This window comes from Protopterus annectens, chromosome 9.part0 (assembly GCF_019279795.1).
Source record: "Protopterus annectens isolate FY-2018-M chromosome 9.part0, PAN1.0, whole genome shotgun sequence".
NCBI classification, from domain to species: domain Eukaryota; kingdom Metazoa; phylum Chordata; order Ceratodontiformes; family Protopteridae; genus Protopterus; species Protopterus annectens.
This window is the reverse complement of record NC_056743.1, coordinates 1,704,007,881-1,704,023,108: the sequence shown is the minus strand read 5'-3', so window position 1 is coordinate 1,704,023,108 and position 15,228 is coordinate 1,704,007,881.

The following is a 15,228-nucleotide window of genomic DNA, read 5'->3' as shown; positions in this document are numbered from 1 at the left end:
AATATCTTTAGTAGCCACCCCTTAAAAAGCTGTAGAAGTGGCAGTAGCCCTAGTGGAATGAGGCCTAATCCCAGCTGGAATCTCCTTACCATGATGGGAATAACAGAAAGCAATACAAAACCAATCCACTTAGAAATAGTTTGTTTTGAAACAGGTTTGCCCTGAGAACCCAAAGCAAAAGAAACAAACAACTGCTGAGACTGCCTGAACCCTTTAGTTCTGCTCAAATAATATCGCAACTGTCTGTGTATATCCAAAGTGTGCAAAATCCTTTCCCCTTTATTTTGGGGGTTTGCATAAAAAGTAGGCAAATTAATAGTTTGGTTTAAAGACACACTAGAAACCACTTTAGGCATAAAAGAAGGGTTAGTACGCAAAGACACCCTATCCTTGTGGAAAATTAAGAAAGGCTCAACTGCCATAAGGGCCTGTAATTCAGAAACCCTTCTCAGAGGTAATGGCCAACAAAAAAGCAGTCTTCCATGATAAATATTTCAACTCTGCCGATGCTGCAGGCTCAAAAGGTTGTAGAGTGAGTTTTTCCAACACAAAATTGAGATCCCAAGCAGGAGTAGGAGCTCTACGTGGGGGTCTTATATTCTTTGCCCCTCTAAGGAATTGCTTAAACAAAGGCTGAGAAAATAATGGTGGGTCACAGTCATAGTGAGCAGAAATTGCTGCAGCATGAACCTTTATAGAGGAGAAGGACAAACCTTTGTCCAATAACTCAGTAAGGTATTGAAGCGCAACATTTAAATTAGGTTTAGAAACATCAAAGTCCTTTGCTGTACTCCAAAATAAAAATCTCCTCCATTTATCTGCGTAAACTTTCCTTGTACTAGGCCTTCTGGCCTCCAAAATAACATTCAAAACTTGTTGTGGAAGCTGAGACCCTCCAGGGTTTAAAACAGAATATGCCAGGCTGTCAGATGTAGAGAATGAAGTTTGACATTGAGTAAATGACTGTTCTCCTGAGACAGCAGGTGAGGAATCGAAGGCAAAGGCCGTGGAGGCTCCTGTACCAGACTTCTCAGTAATGGGTACCAGTGCTGTCGAGGCCAATCTGGAGCTATTAAAATCATGTTTGGCTTGTCCTGTCTGACCTTCAGCAGTACCTTTGGGAGGAGAGGCAGAGGTGGAAAGGCATACACGTGAAGATTGCTCCAATTGAATGAGAGAGCATCCACTTTCCAAGCTGTGGGATGAAACCTTTTGTGCAAAACTTTGGCAGCTGGTAATTTAGTGGAGAAGCGAACAGATCTATGTCTGGAGTTCCCCATAACACTGTCAATCTCTGAAATACATGAGGATCCAATTTCCACTCGTGGGGATCCATAATTTGTCTGCTCAACACATCTGCTAAGGAGTTCTGTGCTCCTGGCAGAAACCTTGCCTGAAGATTTAGCTGTAAACTGAGAGCAGTCTCCCACAAAATCATTGCTTGTCTGCATAGAGGATAAGAATGTTCCCCTTGCTTGTTGATGTACCACATGACAGTTGTGTTGTCTGTTTGAATCAACACCTGCCCTGGAAGAAGTAAATCCTTGAAAGCTATCAATGCAAATTGGACTGCTAACATCTCCTTCAAGTTGATATGTAGATGTTGAAGTCTGGCAGGCCACGTGTCTTGTACCCATTTTCCATTTAGATGAGCTCCCCAAGCTTTGTCTGAGGCATCTGTCGTTAAAATCTGACTCGCCTCTGGCCGGGTCACAGAGAGTCCCTTGTTTAGGTGACATTCCTGAGCCCACCACAAAAATTCCTTTTGAATGCAAGGTATTATCTGAATGACAGTGTCCAAATCTTGGCAGTGCTGTGTCCATACATTCTTGAGATACCATTGTAGCTTCCTCATATGCAGTTTGGCATTGGGAAGTACCAGAATACAAGATGCCATGAACCCCAAGGCTTGAAGGACTGTCCTTGCAGTCAGCCTGGACTGACGAGACAACTGGTGGAAGTAAAGAGAAAGATTCTTTTGTTTGTCCGGGGTCAAAAAGGCCATCTGGGATGCTGTATTCAGTCTCACACCCAGAAAGCACATGTCCTGAGAGGGTACTAGACTGGACTTTATTTCGTTCACAGAATACCCCAGGCATCTTAACACTGCCATCACATACTGTAAATGATGAAGAAGTTCGCCCTTTTCTTGGGCCAGAATCAGGCAATCGTCCAAATAAGGATAGATCTGTATTCCTCTTAGCCTGAAGAAAGCTACCACTGGAGCCAGAACCTTCGTGAACACTCTAGGCGCAGTAGATAAGCCAAAGGGCAATGCAGAGAACTGATAATGTGAAGTCCCAGCCCGAAAACGCAGATACTTCCTGCAACTGGGCCTGATAGGAACATGAAGGTAAGCCTCCTTGAGATCCAGAGTCACCATCCAGTGATCTTTGCCCAGCAGAGGTAAAAGCTGTTGTAACGTCAACATTTTGAACTTGGGAATGTCCAGATATGTGTTGAGGATAGATAAATCCAAAATTGGTCTCCACGTGTTTCCTTTCTTTGGTACTAGAAACAGGCGAGAATAAAATCCTAGGCCCACTTCTGGCAGAGGGACCGGTTGTATGGCCCCTATTTGAAGTAGTAGAGAAATTTGTTTGTGAGCCTCTAGTCTTTGCTGAGGAGGAACGTCCGGCATGCCTTTGAAAGGAGGCAAGGTATGGAAATAAAACTTGTAACCCTGGTGTATGATATCCAATACCCATTTGTCTTGGGTAATCAACATCCAATTTTCATTGAAGAGTGCTAACCTTCCTCCCAAAGGTGCTGCCAGGCAAGAAGGATCTGGCAGCTGAAAAAGTAGGTCATTGGGCCTGTTTACGAAAGGATTGGCCCCTGCCCTCACCCGAAGATTGTGCAGGTGAACTCCCTGTTCTAGGCCTGAAAGAACTCTGAGCTCTGCCCCTACCACGTCTAGATCTACCCCTAGACTGAGAATCATAAGAAGGATATGTCCACCCCTTAGCAGGCCAATTCCTACTAAACTTCGGAGGCTGAACTTGCAAAAAATCTTTAACAGCCTGCATAGACTTAGCCTTGTCTTCCATTTTCTTCAAGACTGACTCCACCGGTGAACCAAACAACACATCAGACTGCAAAGGAGCATCCAAAATCCTTGTCTTAACATGGTCAGATAAATTCTGATCCTTCAGAAGAACTGAGCCAGTGGCAGCCACCCTAGACGAGGCCTGCACAGCATCAAAACCACACTGTAATGAATGCTTACCCACCTGTTCAGAGACATGCACCAAATCTTGTAATTCTTTACACTCAATGCCTTCCGCCAGAGCATCCACCTTAGACTTCAATTGAGAAAGAAGAAAGTTTTGATATTTCAACATATGAAACTGGCAATTCAAAGCCCTCATAGCTAAGGTAGAAGATGTATAGACCTTCTTTCCCCATCTATCCAAAGCTCTGGCTTCTTTATCTAGAGGAACCGGATTTTTTACAACAGAGGCCTTGACACCCTTAGGTCCCTGACTAATAGTTTCTGGGTCCGCCCTAGGACTCTTATAAAGATATTTATGAGCCTCAGGCACCCTGTAATACCTATCCGGTTTAACAGGAGCAGGAGGCAGAGAATCAGGATTAAGTGAAGCCTCTGCAAACACATCTTCCACAACATCCAGAACAGGGGGTATAGCCAAGGGCTTATGCTGGGGTAACAGCAAAAACTCCCTAAGCCTTTTCCTAGAATCAGAGAAGTCCTGACCTTCCCACTTAAAATGTTCCCTCATAGAATGAAGTGTCTCTGAGAAAGAAAAATCCTCTGGAGGAGAAGCAGAAGGAGTGGAATCATCTGCATCAGAATCAGAATAAGGAGAGTACTCCTGCAAGTCTTCAGCTAAGACTCTGAAACATCCGAAGCCTGCTCAAAACTTCCCAACTCTGGCTCCACCCTAGGCCTCTTATCAGGAGGGGGCAAAGAACCTCTAATCAGAGTAATCAAATCTTCTGCCATTTTAAGCATGTGCTACTTAGGCACAGACCCTGCTGAACTAGGAGTGACACCAACAGAAGCTAAAACTGGCCTGCCTCTGGTAGAAGCCTTGGAAACAGAAGGAGAAGGCCTAACCACCCTAGGAAGGGAGGGGAGTACAGTAACTTGAGAAGCCCCTTCAGCCTGACCTGCCTCCTGAGAGACCACCTCCTGCAAAATCAAAGTCTCCCCCTGAGACTCCAGAGAAGTCTCCGTCGGAACCACCGGTTCCACTGAAGCCTCTAAAGAACCGGCGTCCGGAACGGACGACTCATCTTGCCTGGGTTTAACTGCTTTGTCTTTGCGCTTCTTCGCAGAAGCGGGCGCCGGAGAATCTGACGGCATATTATAATTGCACCGCTTCCCAAAGACCAGCCTAGCACAATCTAACCTTCGCTTAATAGTGCGTTTATTGAACCTAGCACAAAAGCGACACCCAACGTCGTGCTCAGGCCCCAAACAAGGAATACACAAAGAATGATAATCCCTATGCGGTATCTGTTTCCCACAAGAAATACAGTTATTCACTTTTTCTGACATCCGGTAAAACACTGAGGCAAGAAAAAGTACAGTTTTGTACCTACCATAAATGTAGATGTCCGAATTGGATAGCATCTGCAGTCATAACAACTGGGTTGTCCTGTCGCCAGGCAGCCCTTCAGTCGGCCGGATTCCAAAGTCCGGGTCCGGCTTCGGCTGATGTCGCACTTCACCCGACGTCATCTCTGTTGGTCTTCGGGTATAAAAGCATCAGCCGACGCCATTTTCTTCAGTGTTTCTTGCCCCAGATGCCAGAAGCCCTATAGAAGGCTAAAAATTTTGGATAGATGCCAATGTTTCCAAAAGATAGAGGTAAACACAAAAATAAGCATGTATGTACATAAATACAAACAAATACACCATGAAAGAAAACCCCCACTAGCTAGCTATTAGAAGGGTAAACACCCTAGGAGTACCACAGAGGGAAGGAGGAGGGTAATCCTGACTGCAGATGCTATCCAATTCGGACATCTACATTTATGGTAGGTACAAAACTGTACTATGTCCTTCATGGATGCATCTGCAGTCATAACAACTGGGTAGAATACCATAGCCAACTAGGGAGGAGGATAAAAGTAGATTATGGTGTGTTTAGGATCCCTTGCAGAACAGCAGTGGCAAACCCTGCTCGGGATCTGGAATAGAGGTAAATTATAATGCTTGGCAAATGTATGCACGGAGGTCCAAGTAGCCGCCTCAATAATGTCTTTGGTAGCCACTCCTCGTAAGAAGGCTGTGGTAGTGGCTGTTGCCCTTGTAGAATGAGGTCTTATGTTCTGTGGAATTGGTTTTCCATGGAAGGAGTAACAGAATCGTATGCAATTTCCTATCCATTTGGAGATTGTCTGTTTGGAAATAGCTTTTCCATCCCTTCCTGTTGCATAGGCTACGAAAAGTTGGTCAGTCTTTCTGCTATTTTTTGTTCTGTCCAAGTAGTAGCGTAGCTGTCTATGTACATCCAAGGTATGCAGTATTCTTTCCCTCTGTTTTGTGGGTTGGGAAAGAAGGTAGGTAGGTGGATTGCTTGGTTTAAAGACACTCTGGATACCACCTTAGGCATAAATGTAGGATTAGTCCTCATGGACACTATCTTGGTGGAAGATTAGAAAGGGTTGTACTGCCATTAAGGCCTGTAGTTCTGAAACCCTCCTTGCTGAAGTAATTGCCAGTAGGAAAGCAGTTTTCCATGACAGGTGTTGTAGGTCTGCTGTTGCTGCTGGTTCAAAAGGTGATAGTGTCAATTTTTCTAGCACAAAGTTCAAGTCCCAAGCTGGCAATGGTGGTTTCCTTGGAGGTTTTACATTCTTGATTCCTCTGAGGAACTGCCTGAGCAAAGGGTGTGAAAAACAGGTGGATCAAAGCTGTATTCTGCTGAAATAGCTGATGCATGAATCTTGATGGAGGAGTAGGACAGGCCTGAATGAAGTAGTTCGGCCAGATACTCCAGAATGTTAGGCATATCTATGTTTGATGCATCTTTTCCTCTTTCAGAACTCCAAATGACAAACCTTTTCCATTTCCCAGCATAATTCCTTCTAGTTGAAGGCCTGCGTGCTTCAAGAATAATGTCTTTAACTCTTTGTGAAAGTTCTGTATTAGCAGCTGCTATGTGATGTTCCATGCAGTCAGTTGCAGCGTTTTAGGTTTGGATGCATGGTGCTGAAGTTGTTCTGAGTTAGCATCAAAGGCATCAGGGGTATTGGCCACATATTGTTCCGAGACATGCTCCTCAGCAGTGGGTACCAATGCTGTCATGGCCAGTTTGGAGCTATCAGGATTATCCTTGGACGTTCCTCCTTGATTTTTAGTAGTACTTTGTGTATCAAGGGAAGAGGTGGGAATGCATATGCTGTTAGGCCTTTCCAGCTGAAGGACAGCGAGTCCACTTTCCATGCTAGTGGGTGGAATGTCCTTGTGCAGAATTTTTTGAGCTGGTGATTGAAAGGTGATGCGAATAGATCTATCTGAGGCATTCCCCATTTCTTGAGATGGTCTTGAAGATATCCGGTGCAGCTGCCATTCGTGGGCATCCGATGTGGTCCTGCTTAACATATCTGCTAGAGAGTTTTCTTTTCCTGGCACAAATATTGCCTGTAACTGGATGTTGTAGCTGAGTGCCAGGGTCCACAGCTCCAAAGTCATTCTGCATAGGGGTAAGAATGAGTGCCTCCCTGTTTGTTGATGTACCACATGACTGTGGTGTTGTCTGTCCTTATCATCAAGTGGTCCTCCTTGAGAAATGGTCTGAACTTTTGGATTGCCAGTTTTACTGCCAGCATTTCTTTTAGGTTGATGTGCAGGTGAAGTTGGTCCTGTGTCCACAATCCTTGTGCGCATTTGTCCAGCATATGCGCCCCATCCTAGGTCTGAAGCATCTGTTGTGATGGTCTGGCTTGCTTGACCCTTGCGAAAGGGCAGGCCTGGGTTTGACTGGCATGCCTGAGCCCACCATAGGAACTCCTGTTTTAAGCATGGTATTAGTGGGATTTCCGTTTCTAGGCTGTGTCTGTGTTGGGACCATAAATTCTTTAGGTACCACTGTAGTTTTCTCATATGTAGTCTGGCAAATGGAACCAAGATTATGCATGATGCCATGAAACCCAAGGCCTGCAGTACCTTTCTTGCTGTTAACTTGTTCAGTTTTGTTAGTGCCAAGAAGTAAAGAGGGAGTTCTTTTGTTTTTCTGTAGTTAGGGATGCCATTTGCTTTACTGTGTCCAATTCCGCCCCCCAGAAAGTCCTTGTCTGGGATGGTATCAGTCTTGACTTTTGTAAATTGACTGTGTATCCCAGTGCTTGAAGCAAGTAAATGACCCTTTGTAAATCTGTTGTCAGCTTGCTTTTGTTGTCTCCTTGTATCAGGCAGTCGTCCAGGTATGGATAAATTTGAATTCCCTGTAGTCTGCAATGGGCGATTACTGATGCCAGGCATTTTGTGAATACTCTGGGCAGTAGATAAGCCAAAGGGCAATGCTGAGAATTGATAGTGCTCTGATCCTGCAAGAAATCTGAGGTATCTTCTGCAGATTGGTCGAATGGGGACGTGCAGGTATGCCTCCTTGAGATCTAGAGTTACCAGCCAACACTCCTTGCCCAGCATGGGAAGAAGTTGCTGTAGGGTCAGCATTTTGAATTTTGGGACAATGATGTAAGTATTCAGGGTGGACAGGTCTAGAATTGGTCTCCAACTTTTTCCTTTCTTGGAACTAGGAATAGTCTGGAGTAGAACCCTTTCCTTGCTCTGCTGTTGGCACTTTCTCCACAGCTCTCATGTTTGCTAACTCCATTATCTGTTGTAGAGCCTCTGTCTTTTGATTTGGAGGTAGATTTGGCATTCCTCTTTGTCTGGTAAAGTGTGGAAGTGGAACCGTAACCTTGATCTATGGTTCGTAAAATCCACTTGTCCTTTGTTATGTGGTGCCAGTTTTTGAAAATAAGGTTAGCTTTCCGCCTAGAGGAGCTGCTATTTGTTCCCTGGTAGGCGGGTTTAGGATTAAGTCACTGTGGCTGTGTTGATGTAGTGGCAGGTGTTGAGTCTGTGCCTCTGTTGTTACCTTGCCACTGTCATCCTCTGTAGGCACCTCCTCTGGATTGGTTTCTGCCTCTGGAACGTCTATTCCTGCCCCTTTGAGGTCTTGTGGAGTCAGGAAAGGACCAATTTTGGCAGGCCAGTTCCTGCTAAACCTTGGGGTTGAACCTGCAAGAAATCTTTAACTGTCTGGACTGATTTTGCCTTTTCTTCCATTTTCTTCATAACCTGCTGGGCAGGTGTACCAAACAAACTTGTTTTATCCATAGGAGCATCTAGCAATTTAGATTTAACATGATCCGGTAAAGCTTGCTCCTTTAGCCATGCATGCCTTCTAATTACAGTGCCAGTCATGGCTGATCTAAATGAAGCCTCCAGTGCATCATAGCCACATTTTAAAGAGTGGTTACTCACTTGCTGTATGTTATTTACCATTTCTAATACATATTTCTTATCAAGAGATTCATCAGTGGTTAGCTTTTTAGTTAACTGATCAAGCATAAACTCTTGGTATTGTATCATGTGAAACTGACAGTTTAAGGCTCTAGCTGAGAGAGTGGCTGAAGTGTAAACCTTTTTACCCCATCTGTCTAATGACCTTGCTTCCCTTTCAGAAGGAACAGGGTTTTTAGCTATGGTCATGCTACTGCCTTGGGACCCTGGGAAATAGTTTCGGGTCTGCAAGAGGGGCCTTGTAAAGGTGGTGATGAGTATCTGGCACCCTGTAAAATCTGTCTGGTTTGGCAGGGGCTGGGGTAAAGAATCTGGAGCGGAGCAGACATCATTGAAAGCATCATCCACCACAGAGAGAACAGGAGGTATAGCTAAGGGCCTGTGCTGTGGAAGGTGCAAAAGGTCCTAAGTCTTTTCCTGGAGTCTGAAAAATCCTGTTGCTGCCATTGGAACTGTTCTCGCATGGCATGCAAGGTTTCCCCAAAGGAGAATTCTTCTGGTGGGGAAGCAGCTGGAATGGATTCTTCAGCATCAGAATCTTCAAAATTGGAGAAAGGAGCCTCTGGCTGGTCAGTTATGTCTGATTCATCAGCAGAATCATCAGAGGACACTGGCTCATGGGGCTCTGCCCTAGGTCTCTTCTCTGGGGCTGAGAGGCCCTGTCTGGGTGAGATTGAGATCCTCTAATTAATGAAATTAAATCTTCTGCCAAAGTAAGCATTTGAGAACTGGAAGAGGGCCTGGTTGAGGGGGTTTAACAGGCACTGTTTTAGTAGTCTTGGCTGCTTTAGCCCTGGCGAAGGCCTTAATGGACATGGCTGCTGGAGGCCTAGCAGCACCACGTGCTGGGGTAGAGACATCCAAGGGAATGGTGTCTGATAAGTCAGTGGTAAGCACCGTAGTGGGTAAAATTTCTGAGGCCGATTCAAGAGTGTTAGCAGGGACCTCAGTTGTAGAGGTAGATTCAGCTGTATTTTGATCAGTTTTCTCGGTTTCGCCGAAACCGAGACACTCGCGATTTGCTTAACCATGGTTTCGCCGAAACCATGGACCGCAGTGTCGGTCTTTTTCTTTGCGTTTTTGGCAGAATCGTAGTCGGAGGATCCGGCGGCATAATGTACGCAAAATCAGAACCGAAAAACTGTTCTGCAAACTCCGACCGGCGTCTAAGCGTTCGTCGGTTGAAAGAAGCACAGACGAACAGGCTGCTACGCCGTGGGCTGGGCCTAAACAAGGCAGGCAGTAAGAGTGGAAATCTTTATGAGGTATTTGTTTCCCACAGGTTAAACAATTGTTAACTTTTCTGACATCGGCTGAGGCAAGAAAGAGTCCCCAACGGGGTACTTAGCTTTAGAAGTCTTCGAAGTAGTATTCGGTAGAAGTAATCTCTGGATCCGACCGACCGGCACTTGCGAACAGCTTCTGCTTCGGGCGCCACGCGGCAAGAAAGACTGAAGAAAATGGCGTCGGCTGATGCTTTTATACCCGAAGACCAACAGAGATGACGTCGGGTGAAGTGCGACATCAGCCGAAGCCGGACCCGGACTTTGGAATCCGGCCGACTGAAGGCTGCCTGACGACAGGACAACCCAGTTGTTATGACTGCAGATGCATCCATGAAGGACATCCAAAATATTCCCCAACGGGGTACTTAGCCAACTTTGATTCGGTCTGAAACTCCGAATTCGAAAAATTTCAGAACGCCGAACGGCACTTGCAACGCATGCGGCAAAAAAGACTGAGGAAATGATGTCGGTCATGCGCTTTTGTACCCTGACGTCCTGATGTCAGTTTTAAGCGCCTTGACCGACGTCAGCCTAATACTTTGGTATTCGGGCCGACCGAGGACAGCGGACTACCCATATGTAAGGACTGCAGCAATGTGAGATGAAGAACATCCAATGCTTGTAAGAGAAAGGTAAGGTCCCAAGGAGGTGTTGGATCTTTCACTGGAGGTCGCAGCATGAAGGTTCCTTTAAGGAAAGTTTTGCAGTGTCTAGACAAGGCTAAGGAAGACACGTTACCCCCCACATGGAAGTTCGAAATGGCAGCCAGTTGGATTTTAATGGTAGAAGAACTAGCCCTTTGATGAAATATACTGGACAGAATCTCCAGAATAGTCGGGATTGGAGCCATAAAGGGATCTATATTCCGCTGAGAGGCCCAAATAGAGAAGTGTTTCTGTTTGCAACTGTATACCTCTCTGGTAGAAGACTTATGAGCCGCCGGCAGAATGTCGTTGGAGAAGCCAAACTATGAGTCCTAATAATTAGTGGAACTGGAGCAGCTTCAGACTTGTCCAGATCAGGGTGAGAAATCCCCGAGGGATGAGAAATGAGGTCTGGAACTGGATACAAGATCCATGGTGGAACTACTAGGTGAGACTAGAGAGAGGGGAACCAGACTTGGCGAGGCCATAATGGGGCAATGAGGATTACTAAGCTCCCCAGCCTGCAAGCTTTCTGAAGAAACTTCAGAATGAGAGGTAAAAAGAAGTTAAGTACTCACCATAACGTTCCATGTTTGTAGTTCATCTCACCCTTCATTCTTACATATGGGTTCGGAGCCTATCCTTGGCTCCGAGTCGGCCTATTTACAAGCTGGAAGACTTCTGGCTGGCTCGTGGCTAGGTAGGTATCCCATGGTGCACCAGTACAATCCCCAGATCTTGTTTGCTGCTAACCAGGAGAAACAACAACATACAGAAAGAAGCCAATACTAAAAGGTCTCCATAAATAATGCTAACATTTTTCTGTCTCCGGGTAATTGTAGGATGGGGGCAGGAAGGTGGGGTTCATAAGAAAGAAGGGTGAGATGGACTACAAACATGGAACGTTATGGTGAGTACATAACTTCTTTATGTTCTGTAGTCCTATCTCACCTTCATTCTTACATATGGGACAGAGTCTCTAGCGCCTTATTCTTGGGTGGCTCAAGGAAAAATACTCCAGAGTACCGTAGAACCAAAAGATGCTATACCCCGAAGGTTAAATCCAATTTGTAATGAGTAATAAAAGTGTGAGGGGTAGCCCACGTAGCTGCTGCAGAAATATCAAGTGGGACCCTGGCTTGAAAGGCTGCAGAGGTAGACCGAGATCTGGTAGAATGAGCCTTGATTTTAAAGGGCAAAGGTCGACCCTCAGAATTGTAAATGTAAGATATACAGCTAGAAGTCCAATTAGAGAGAGTTACTTTGGAAACTGGTAAGCCCGACCTGGATTCAGAGAAGGAAATGAATAATTTATCTGATTTCCCGACTTCTTTACTCCGGTGCAAATAAAAACGTAATTGTCTATGGACATCCAGCTGGTGAAACCTGTATTCAGCTGCGTTAGAGTGATTTGGAAAGAACACTGGGAGTTCTATGGATTGATTCAAAGTGGAATGGCAATAGACCTTGGGGACAAAAGAGGGATTAGTATGAAGGGACACCCTGTCTTTGTGAAAAATCAGATAAGTGGGTTTTACAGACAATGCTTGCAACTCTGACACCCGTCTGGCCGACATGATGGCCACCAGAAACGTCTTCTAGGACAAGAATTTCAAAGAGGATGAATGAGAAGGCACAAAGGGCGGAGAAGTTAATTTGGATAACACAAAATTTAAATCCCATGAAGCCACAAGTTCTTGTAAGGGGGGTCTTAAAGTGGCACCTTTAAGGAAGGTTTTACACAGCTTGTGACATCAGATTGGAATCTGGAAAACCTAGATGAAAATTTGAAATAGCTGCCACTTGAACTCTGATAGTGGCAGCCGCAGATCCTTGGTGAAAAAGCTCCGACAGGAATTCCAAAACCACTGGAATGGAGGCAGTGTAAGGATCAACATTCATCTTCTCCGCCCATATAGAGAATTTTCTTCAAGTACTGGAATATAGTCTCCTAGTGGAAGGTTTATGAGAAGACATAAGGATACGAGTCACAGAGGGTGAGAAGTTGTGAAGCCTGACTAGGGACGGAACTGGAGCAGCCACGCTGTCAAACTGAGGGTGTGTAAGGAGGGATGAAGCAAACCTGACATGTGAGTCAAACCTGACATGTGAGTCAACAGATCTGGAACTGGGTCCAGAATCCAAGGATCATCTAGGAGAAGAGGCCCGAGAAAGGGGAACCAAACCTGACGAGGCCAGTAAGGAGCAATGAGGATACGTTTGTTTCCCAGCAGTTTCGCTTTCTGAATAACCTTGGGAATGAGAGGAAAGGGAGGAAAAGCATACAGGAGACCCAAAGGCCAAGTGCATCTCTTGGTGACTTCCCCAGAGGGGGGATGAGGGAGAAGTAGCTGCTGCATTTGACATTGATTGGACTGGCAAAGAGGTCACAGCAAGGCTGTCCCCATCTGCGTAAAATCTGTTCCACTGTTTCCGGTTAAAGAGACCACTCGTGAGGCATCAAAATTGCCCTATTAAGCTTGGTGGCTATCACGTTGGTTATCCCTGGAATGTGCGTTGGCACCAGAAAATGCTGGGAAGATATCACCCATTTCCAAACTCGCATGACCTCTCGACAAGGTGGGTAACATTTGGTTCCGCCCTGTTTGTTGATATACCAGACTAGAGACATGTTGTCTGACTGTATCGCAATAATCCCCAGAGGTAGAAGGTCGTGAAGTGCTTGCAATGCCAGAAGTACACAGCCCTCATCTCTAGAACGTTGATATGCAGGTGAGCCTCATGATCTTGCCATGTGCCTTGGACAGTCCTGCTGAGATAATGCCCCCCAACCCTATCTGTGAGGCATCCATGGTCACAGTGGCAACGGGTTGGTGAAGAACAAATGAAGTGCCCGTGGTTAGCTGATTGGGTAGTGTCCACCAAAGGAGGTCCTTCTTGCAAGATTCTGTCAGCAGAATGTGTCGGGGAGGGCCTCTTAGAGGATTTAGACTTTCCCTTAGTGGATTTAGAAAATGAGGAAGAGCTAGACAGATTTTCCTCAAAGGAAGGTTTAAGAAGACCTTTTAGGATGAGCTTGTTCTTCCTCTCTTGCAAAGTACAGTTGTGTACCTACCATAAATGTAGATGTTAAGAGTGTATTCACTGCTGCAGTCATTACTCTTGGGTTATCCTGCTGGCAGGCTACCCTCAGTCGGCCAGAATTCCAAAATCTAGGTCCACCGTCGGTTGCTGTCACCTCTTCCCTGACGTCAGTGCGCCAGGGGTATAAAAGAAGCAGCAGCCGCCATTTTCTTCAGTTTTTCTTGCCCCAGATGTCAGGTGCCCCCAAATTGGTAGGCTGAAAAAATATGCCAATAAAAATGCATGCACAAAAATAACATTTCCTTCATCTACAAGCAAATACACCAAATAGGTTGTATAGGATAGAGAAGTGCAGATAGACCCAGCCAAGAAAAAGGGGGTGGTGGGTAACCTGGACTGCAACAGTGAATACACTCGAACATCTACATTTATGGTAGGTACATAACTGTACTATGTTCATTGTGTTTCACTGTTGCAGTCATTACTCTTGGGATGAATCCCAAAGCTGAGGATGGGTGGCTGGGCTAAATAGGATTAGGAGAGGCTATGAGGCCAGTAAAGAGGTAAGTGGTAGCGCTTTGTGAAGGTGTGCACTGAACTCCAGGTTGCAGCCTCCACGATATCTTTGGTTGGTACTCCTCTGAGGGAGGCTGCTGAAGTGGCTGCTGCTCTGTTGGAATGAGGCCTAATGCCCTTAGGCACTGATTTACCATGATGAGAATAGTAGAAACGGATGCAATGGCCTATCCATTTAGAAATAGTCTGTTTTGAGATAGCCTTTCCTTGTGATCCCGCAGCATATGACACTAAAAGTTGCTCAGTCTTTCTGAAAGCTTTAGTTCTGTCCAAGTAGAAGCGTAGCTGCCTGTGTATGTCCAAAGAATGCAGAATTTTCTCACCCTTGTTCTGTAGATTTGGATAGAAGGTAGGCAAGTAAATGGTTTGGTTGAGGGCCACACTGGACACCACCTTAGGCATAAATGTAGGGTTTGTCCTCAGAGAAACCCTGTCTGGATGAAAAATGATGAAAGGTTCCACAGCCATGAGTGCTTGTAACTCTGACTCGCCTTGCAGAGGAGGTTATTGCTAGGAGCACAGCTGTTTTCCAGGATAAGAATTTTATATCTGCTATTGATGCTGGCTCGAAAGGAGGCAGTGTGAGTTTTTCCAAAACATAATGGAGGTCCCAGGCCGGAACTGGTGCTCTCATTGGAGACCTAATGTTTTTGGCCCCTCTGAGGTAGTGCCTTTTTAAAGAATGAGAAAAGATAGGTGGTTCCACATTGTAATGGGCTGAAATCAGAGGCAAGAATCTTAATTGATGAAAAAGAAAGGCCTTTGTTCAGCATCTCAGTTAGGTATTGTAAAATCTGAGGGATATTTGGTACACGTGTCAATGCCTTGTTCCTGGTTCCGAGCACAGAATCGCTTCCATTTCTCTGCATAAGATTTTCTGGTACTGGGCCTCCTGGCCTCCAAGATACCATCCAAAACAGCTTTTGAAAGGGGAGTGTTCTGAATGGCTACATTATCCGCCATGCTGCCAGATTTAGGGTCCTGAGTTGGCTGTGCAGGATCTGATTGTTTTGTTGGGTCAGCAAGTGAGAAGTTTGAGGCAATATCCATGCTGGACCTTGAGACGAGCTCTTTAGGATTGGGTACCAGTGTTGGCGTGGCCAGTCTGGTGCAATCAGTATCACATTTGGCTTCTCTTGTCTGACCTTGAGGAGTACCCTGGAAAGGAGAT